Source organism: Emydura macquarii, unplaced genomic scaffold (assembly GCF_026122565.2).
Source record: "Emydura macquarii macquarii isolate MOO-44397 ecotype Brisbane River unplaced genomic scaffold, CSIRO-AGI_Emac_v2 contig_2792, whole genome shotgun sequence".
NCBI lineage: Eukaryota > Metazoa > Chordata > Testudines > Chelidae > Emydura > Emydura macquarii.
The window spans coordinates 410,796-420,458 of NW_027132929.1; the positions used below are offsets into that span (position 1 = coordinate 410,796).

General features: G+C 40.4%; 1 long non-coding RNA gene across 1 annotated transcript; it reads right to left on the reverse strand.

Annotated features, from left to right (window-relative positions):
• Positions 1–995: 995 nt before the first annotated feature.
• On the reverse strand, positions 996–7,481 carry LOC137166038 (uncharacterized). The gene is made up of 3 exons (XR_010923539.1): positions 7,307–7,481; positions 3,647–3,774; positions 996–1,202 (listed from the first exon to the last, which is right to left on the reverse strand). It is a non-coding gene; the product is annotated as an uncharacterized lncRNA (long non-coding RNA).
• Between the last annotated feature and the right edge of the window lie 2,182 nt (positions 7,482–9,663).

Below are 9,663 nucleotides of genomic sequence, written 5' to 3' on the forward strand. Positions count from 1 at the left end.
GTGTGATGTTATGTGCCTAAACCCCATTCTGATGGGCAAAGAATGGTGGGAGGAGTGCATAGAGGGGGTCATATTTCATCTCTTGCTTCCAGTTATATGTGTTTCTGGGCCCTGGAACTTGCCCTAATGGCTCAAATTCCTTCTTGAGGCAGGCCTATGGATCAGCCAACAAGCCAGAGACAAGCATAGAATTCAGGTCTCCTTTGTCCCAGTCCAGTGTGCTAGGAACTAGGACACAGTGACTTCCCTTTTAATGATTAACACCTTTCCTAGCACAATGCCTTTTCCCAATAATGACAAGTCCCTCCTCTGTTGGTCCCTGCAGAGGTCACGGTAAGGGCAGGGAAGGAGAGCTGGGAGCAAGGCAGGGGATTTACGGAGAAAAGCTGGCCGTAACAATATTTTGCTTCTGCACAGAAATGGCAAAGCAGTTCGGAGTTCCATTGTTTCTCCCTCTCCATAGGAGGACCTCATGTGGCTCCCTCAGTTACACCCAGTATTGCAAACGTACTCAGGTTTCTATAAGCCTGGGTACTTGGGATTTGAGCTGCCATTGTGATTCCTGCTCAGGATCCTGCTGCACTTGGCCATGTCTGGAAGCTCAGGCACAGGAGAAGGGGCCCTAATGGGGGAGAGGTTGAGGAGGTGAAGGGAGCAGAGAGAGGGTCGACCTGCCATGGGGCTCTGATGTGGACCTTACACACCGTGCAGCCAGGCTGTGACTGAAACCTACTCCTCTGACACCAAATCAAACTAAATAGATTTGTTAAAGGAGGAAGGAACAGGGAAAGATTTCTCCATGTGGTCTCACTGAGACATACAAATATGTATGTTCCCCTGCTCTAAGAACACCCCTGGGTGGATTTAATATATGGCAGTGACATGATTTTATTTATATTTAATTTTTTTAAAAAAGAAAGGGATTTTTATGGAAAAGAAATAGTAAAACAGTGCCCATGCACCCATCAAAAAAACACACACACATTTGCAATACACCCCCACAACGAGTTAATTTTATTAAAAAGGAAAATAAGAAATTATTATGAGTGATAAAAGGGCTCCCTTGTGGATTTTTGCCAGCTTGTCAGATTCTTTGCAGCCCAGATGACAAGGATCCAATGATTTTAGAGGCAAGGCATCATCTCTCAGATTCCCAGATATCATGCGCTGATAATCTCTGCTGCCATCACTCACTCAATGTACTACAAAAAGGGAAGAAATTCTCACAATCTATATTTATATCCATTAAAGAAGAAAAATGTTTTTCTGTAGCATGGGGCACAGCTCACTTGCTGGTGGATTCTCTGTACCTTAAAGTTTTAAAACCATGATTTGAGGACTTTAATAACGCAGTCATAGGTTAGAGGTTTATTACAGGAATGGGTGGGTGAGGTTCTGTGACCTGCATTGTGCAGGAGGTCAGACTAGATGATCATATTGGTCCCTTTTTGACCTTAGAGACTGAATCAAAAATATGGTATTGCATTTCAAACCAAAAGCAGAGCAGGAATTTCCCCATCGTTAAATGCTGAGTGCAGATATTCCTGGTTAACTCCAGAGCCAGGGATTCATTCTCCCTGCTGCAGCATGCTGCTATGGAGTTTTAATGAAGATAGTCAGATATATCTAAACATGGGATTTACCATGTGCGCCTGACTTCTGAACATAGATCTCCCTACCCCTTTACCCCAACTCTCTAGAAAAGAAGGCTGATTCTCATTCTTACAAAAATCCTTCCTATTAACAATTTACCCATTTAACATGACAAGCACAAAAAATAAAGTCAGCTGGGTCATTTAAAAAAAAGTACCCAGCTAATTAAATAATAAAACTGCTGGAAATATGATACAAAAATATCACTGAAATGTTCATCAAACTTTTTTAAAAAGTTGAAATTTGAAATTCCATTGAGTGATTTAATCAAAAATATGAACTTTAAAAATGTCGACTATTTCTATGACATATAGAAAAATAAAACCAATATGGGCTTGTCTACACAGAAACTGCTATAGTGGTACAGCAGCACCACTGCAGCTGTGCCAAAGCGATTCAGTGAAGATGCTACCTACACCCACGGTAGCGGTTCTTCCATCTGTGTAGGCACTCCAGCTCCATGAAAGGAAATAGGTACATCTACGGGAGAATGCACCCAAATGTGGTGCTGTCTACACTAGGTGTTAGGTCAGTTTAAATGTGTCACTCAGGGGTGTGGAGTTTTCATACCTCTGAGTGATGTAGTTACATAGACCTAATTCCTTAATGTAAACCAAGCCTAAAACACCAGACAGGTAGCTTGAGGATACAGGATGTAAAGATAGCAGCTCCATGGTAGCAACTGAAGTGCTATGTTCCTGTCTGGTTCACTGAGCATGTCCAGAGATCATCACCAGGCAGTTCTGCTAGCAGGGAACTGCCATCTGAATAGGATGCAGCTTTCGGCTTACATGAGCTGGAAGATAGAATAATCCATGCATGTTAAGGATAACTTATTTATTATATAATTAAATATTTACTGTTTTAGTTTGAGTTATGGAGAAAAGAGTAGTTGAAAGGAAAACTGTACCTGGATGGGAGTTACGTTGTTCTACATCTTACATATTTTTGGTTGTACTTTTCTATGTATCCTATAAATAGCCAATATTTTTCAAGTACACAATTTTGATTAAATCCCTCAATGAAATTTCAAACGTCAACAATTTTTTAACGTTTGATGAACATTCAAATGATTTTTTTATCATCTTTCCAGCCGTTTTAATATTTTTACATGTTTATCCATTTCTGGAAAGGTCTCCTTTCTGGATATCATTACTGGATACGCCGTCCTCAGACTGATGGGAGTTGATAAGACCTGTTGTGAGTCTCCCTGGCAAGGAAGAGCAGGGAAGATCAGGATTTTGAGAAAAAGAAATGGCTTAAAAACAAAGCCTGCAAAAGCAAACTAAAATCATTTTAGAATTCCAGAGCAATTACACACCTTGGAGACTTCCGTGCTAGCATTGTTCAGAATTTCTTTTTACTGGTTTAAATAAGAAAGTTCCTAGAGTAAAGTTAACTTGGTCACATTGCAAATCAGTAGCACATTCCATCCCTGCTCTTCCTGTTACCTGATGGATCTCCCCTTAAACTATATAGGATGTTTCAGCAGGGACAGGACTCAGAGAAGAAGTGTGGTATATATGAGAGTAGACATAGGCATGAATATGGCCAAAGAGCATGTTTGTATGATGCCATTCTGGCAACACAGAGGGGCTTTATAAGGGGCTGCAGGAGAATAACCAATACATGAGTAACACGTGGCTCACATAATTGCCCCGTGCTACCCTCCTTGCAAGCACTGTCCTGGGGAGTTGCCAGCTGTTGTGTCTCAGAGCAGCAATCACTGTAGCACTGAGCACTAAGGAGATCCTTGCTTGATTCAGGCTGTGGACAAGACCTAGGCAGCCTGGGTTCAGCAATTGTAAGGTTTATTTTAACATGTAAGCCCCAGATAGTCCAGAATCAAGGAAGCTCATTTTCCGTTGTCCCAGGTCTCAGGGATGTGCCATGTATTCTGAACCTTCAAGATCATTAAACAACAGCTATAGAAATTAGAGACAAAATATTATCTTTACCCAGTAATGTCTGCCTTGTGGAATCCGGAACTTACCCCCCATTTACAGCAACTCAACACAAAACCACAGGTTCCAATCGGTCTGGAAGGTGGGTGACATCCACGTCTGCAGACACCCCCAGCATGTTTGCATGCAGCAGGGTAACTGATATACTGGGTGAATCCTGTGCAGAGAAAAGGAGTCTTGATTTTCATTCACAGAGCAGGGTAGACAAAAGGTGTGATGGCTGCATGTTGGGTGTTTCCCATCATCTGAATTTCCTGTTCTCTGAGACCAGGCCAAATCTGCCCAGTTACCTTCCAGTGCCCCCTTTGACTAGATATTTGATAATACGTAAATGTCGGTAGGTCTGTGCCTGTTCAACAGCTGCCCCTAAGAACTGAAGAGAGCGAGTTAATTAAGCAGATGTGCTGGCTCCCTGGCTGGGTGCTTCAGAACCATTGCATTGAGCATGGGTGTCCTCCACAGCCCCACACCTGTACATGGAAAGCAGGTAGCTACCTGCATCACAAACTTCTCTTAGTGGCTCCTTCTAATTCCTGACAGTGTACCAGGCAGTATCAAAAATACTGATTGGCCGAACAGCATTGAACCGGCTCAGCAGTGGGTTGGATGGCTGGAACCTTTAAAAACAGAAGGGTTTGAATAAGTCCCTTCTGGTCAGAACTCATGACTGTCTGTACAAACATTCTTGTGAAGAGTCAGCACTTGTAACTACTTTCTGAATGACCAATTGCTATGTTTAGACACCCCAGACAAGGCCGGTCCTTATGAGGATGTAGCCCAAATGTCCTTTAGAATATTTAGATAAGACTATTTTAAACTAGATTTTAGCTGTGCTTTCCTTCACGTATCCACTGTGACATTGCCAGGGTACAATCTGTGCCGCTGAACTGCCATGTCCACTCAGCTCTCCAGACTGGGATGCCTCCTACACTGCTCTTCTGCGAAAACAACCACTTCTGGCCTTGCTCACACACAGCCCCTAGCATGTGAAGTCACACCCAGCTGAATTATAGGAATACTCCTAGCAAGCCACTCCTGAATTATCCTGCAGAGCAACATCAGTCATGTCCCAATCCCAGCCTTGTCTCCCAGGTATGTGCATCTTGTACTGTTCAGTAGCCTCCTGGACAGTACAAGCTCATAGAAAGTCTGTCATTTCATCAAAGCAAAATGATATGCAGAGACCCTGTTCTCTCAAGTGAAGGTTCCCAAACACTTCAATCCAAACACACACTGCTAAGTAAACATAAAAGCCGAAAGGTTACTCTCTCCATAAATTTACAGCAGACTGGCAGGAATATTTTCAGACCAGGACCACCCTTCCCCCAGTTCAATTATGCTTCTTTTGCTTTTCAAGTGTTGTAGCTGCCATGAGTAGTGATGGGGAGAGAGAGGTGATTTTGGGAGGCCACTGTTTCCCATTCTTATACCCCTTTTCCCTCTCTGAGGATTACCTCCAGCTGGGCTTCCAGCAACAGCCAGGCTGTTTACATTGGCCTGCTAGCTGTTTTCCATTGCTAGTATGTGAAGTTCTCACTCACACCTTTTTGCCTGCCAAGGAATGGCCACTTAACTAGGTGATAACCTACTTGACTTTGCTGACTCCTGGCTTGGGTGTTGGTCTGTCTTTGTTTCTGAAAAACTGGTTTGGGCCTGCTTTTCTTAAAGTTACTGCAATGATACATTGTATGCAAAGTTATAAGATTCTACTATGTTGAAACATATTTTACTAGACAATAATGATCAGAAGATTATAAATTTTCAAGTGATACCTCACAAACATACTTTATACAAAATGTATCATAGTCTTGTAAAAAAGGGTTAACATGGGATACAGCCTCTTACATCCACTACTCACTGATATCAGCCCAAGATCCAAAAGTATTGTCTCATTGCTTCCTTGTGAGCTACCTGTCTCTATTCTCTCTCTTGTCTTATACTTGTATTATAAATTCTTTGCAGCAGGAAGCATGTCTTTGCTGTAGAGTAGAACAGAACCTGACACAATGGGGGTCTCAGTCCATCAATGGGGTTCCCAGGTTCTAATTGTATTATAATAAATTATTATTATTATTATTATTAATGTTAAATAACAATAACACTGGTGCATTTTCCTTTCTGCAGAAACTTTTCCAACCCCACACAATGGCATTTCCAGTAATGAAGCCAAACTCAAAAATATGGCAGATTATTTCTGGGGGACAGTATGGCTAAGACATTGGGAAAATGGTCTGCCACATCATAGATCTGGTTTCAATTCCCAGACTGTGTATTGTCTATTGGGGCATGAGAAAACATTTAATAATAAAGTACGTAAAAAGCCCTAAATAGTTCACCCTAATTGGCAGAAGACATTACATTCTGATTCATGATCGCCTGATTCCTAGAGCAGTTCAGACCGCAATACCAAAGGGTTAAGCCAGAGGAAGAAGACACATCTTGTTTGTGTCTCATACAGATATTCAGTTCTGTTTAGCATGCTTTGAAGCACACCACATAATGCATGCCCAGTTCTGATAGTCACAGCATGTTCAGTTCTGATCAATTCACATTCCAGGGCCAGAAGTGACTGTTCTGATCATCTTTTAGGAACCGCACTCCCCAAATCCTATCTTGATTTAAAAATGGTCTTTGATGGAGAATCCACCACAATCCTTGGTAAATTGTTCCTGTGGTTAATTACTTTCACTATTAAAAATGTACATTTGTTTCCAATCTGAATTTGTCTAGCTTCGATTTCCACCCATTGGATCACGTAATAGTTTTCTCTACTAGATTGAATAGTCCATTATTAAATATTTGTTCCTCACATATGTCCTTATAAATTATGATCAAGTCATCTCTTAACCTTCTCTCTTTAAGCTAAAGAGAGAGACTCGGAAAATTCAATCACTGTAAATCATGTTTTCTAATCCTTTAATCATTCCTGTGTCTCTTCTCTGAACCCTCTCCAACTGATCAACATTCTCCTTGACTTGTGGACACTGTATTCTAGAAGTATTCACAGCTGCAGGTGCCTAATACAGAGGTAAAATAACCTCTCTACTCCTACTCGAGATTCCCCTCTTTATGCAGCCAAGGATTGAATTAACCCTTTGAGTCACAGGATTGCACTGGGAGCTCATTTTCAGCTGATTATGCACGCACACCTCCAAATTCTTTTTTCAGAGTCACTGTTTCCCAGGATAGGGTCCCTCATGCTTTAAGTGTGGCCAACCTGCTTTGTTCCTAGAGCCATACATTTATAATTAACTGTATGGTTCTTTGCATACGCCCAGCTTACCAAGTTATGCAAATCCCTCTGTATCAGTGATCTGTCCCTTCATTTTTGTCACCTGCAAACTTTATAATTGATGAGTTTATGGGTTCTTTTTTCAGGTTCTTGAGAAAAAATGCTGACTAGAGTAGTGGCAAGAACCAATCTCCATGGGACTCCACTAGGTAGAATGTTGGGGGTATTATTATAAGTCATAGTTCAGTCAAATCTAAAGGGATCTTAATGGGCACATTGAAGGCACCTTTCTAACCCCAGAACTATTCTCCAACCAAATTTCAAGTATCTGCTGCAAACCATACAACTCTTTAGAAGAAAAAAGTTGGAAAAAATTATGATACAAAGTGTGAGGAAACTGTAGTACAGAGTCACAAATGTCCTTCTATATTCTCCCTTAATTTCGGTAGGATCTTACCTGGAGAACTTTGCAGCACCAGGAGGAAGACGGCAAAGAGAAGGTAAAGAATCTTCATGACTGAAGTTTGGCTGGGAACTCAGTGTCGCTGGAGAGAAGTGACTCCAAGATAGACAGGAGACGGAGATTCTCTATTTATAGGCTGCTGGAGATTGAGAAATGCTGAAATGTTGAAATCTTGTTTTGAGGCATGTTGCATTTATTAAGTTTGTGCTGCAATCTGTTAATAACAAAGATGATTATTTGTACTGCATCATAAAAATTCCTGGAGAATTTCAGGGAAACACAGTTGAGAAGTCCCTGCCTTGAAGCTACACTATGAATATTTACACCTAGCAAACAATTACTGCCTGGTTGAAAGCCCTTTGAATACAATGGAAAGTTAAACTTAAATGAGGGTCATAGGGCTGAGTGGAATTCCAGAGCACAGTTGTACCTGGGAAGCATTGGCAGTAAGGTGTGTGCATTTGTGCATTTATATTAATCAATATTTTACATCTATTTAGGGAATTTTCCTAATTTCATGCATCAAAACCCATTACCGAGAGGTTAAAAATTATTTTAAAATAAGAAATAAAGTGAATACTATTTCCAATACAGTGTGTAAGGAAGGTATGGGTCTGTTTTTTCTGTATTTCTGAAATGAGGAATTTTACAGTTAATGATGAGAGAACAAGAAGAATCAGCCTTAACGATAACAGTCTAAAGTAAAGACACAAAATGTTGATGCATCAAACCTGTGGAAGCCAGTGGGACTTGTAGGTGCTCAGCACCTCTCAGGATTTGTCTCATTCTCTCAGTTGAGTGAAAAATACAAGTCCACTCTGTAGAACACATCTTTGCTTTGACTTATTTAGGGAAAAACTTTCATGATTTAGACAGCTGATCCCCGTATCATAAAGAATGAAAACAAAAGGGTGCTGTGTTCTACCTGCTCATATGGTGGGAGTAGAGTTGCCCCAGCATTAACAATTTTTAATATTAAAATAATATTGCAGGTCTCTGGGTATATCTACACTACCAAAAAACAAAACCATAGCTAGCCCATGTCAGCTGACTCAGACCTGCAGGGCTCCATCTGGGGGGACATGTTTCATTCCTGAGTGGACTTGGGCTCGGGCTTCAGTGGGATTGACTTTACAGATTTTCATTGGTTTCACAACATATCAGCTGAGTGTATCACTGTCTGTATTATAAACAAATGCCTTGTTATACTTTATCAATCATTAGCTAGACATATAAATATGTGTGTGTGTATATATATATATATATATGTTTTCTTGTTCAAATTTACCAATCCCTGCCAGACCTCACTGGAAAAAATACCCCTTCAATGATCATTCTCTGCTTACATTTACATTTTGAGACCTATCAGTTATCCAGCTTTTAATCCATTTAATATGTGCCAGCTGAATTTTATACAGTTTAGTTTTTTTAATGAAAACCTCATGTAGTACCAAGTTAAATGCCTTACAGAAGTCTAAGCATATTACATCCACACTATTACTTTTATGAACCAAACTGATAATCTTATAAAAAAGATATCAAGTTTGTTTGACGGGCTCCATAAATCGATATTGATTGGCGTAAATTATATTACCCTTCTTTAATTCTTTATTAATCATGTCCTGTAGCAACTGTTTCATTATCTTTCCTGGGACTGATGTCCAACTGACAGACTTAGAATAACCCATGGCCCCCCATTCACCCTTTTTAAATACTGGCACTACAATAGCTTTCTTCCAGTCTTGTGGAACTTCCATGGTGTTCAAGATTTATTGAAAATCAACATTCATGGTCCAGCCAACTTCACAGCCAGCTCTTTTAAAATACACAACTTTGTCCAAAATGCTTCCAATACTCTTTCTAGTGAGAACACCTGGACTATGAAACTTCCTCAAACTGAAGGGTCTGTTGCAGAATGCGCCGGAGAGATTTTAATTTTCTATACAGTTTCTAAAATGTACATTACGCTGCCACATCAAATCCCAGCTTGAATTTGTATCTCTGTTATGAACTTCCAGGCATAAAGCATATAGTGTAGAAGCAACTGATAAAAAAAGATGAAATTACTGCACAGTTGAGTGAGAGTTTGTGGTTAGTTTAGCTAGTGACTGTTCCTGTTACTCAATTTAATTCCTCTGAGAGCCACAGACACAGCATCTGCTATGTGACATGTTTTAAGGGTTTAACCCTAAATTTTGCAAAGGATTCTTGCTTGTCCCTGGATAAATATGACATTATTAAAAATAAACTCCACGTTTTCTGTCATCATTACAGCTGACAAACCTTGCCTGGAGGAAATTACAATTTAGGGTGAAATACTGGCCCCATGGAAGTCAATGGGAGTTTTGTCA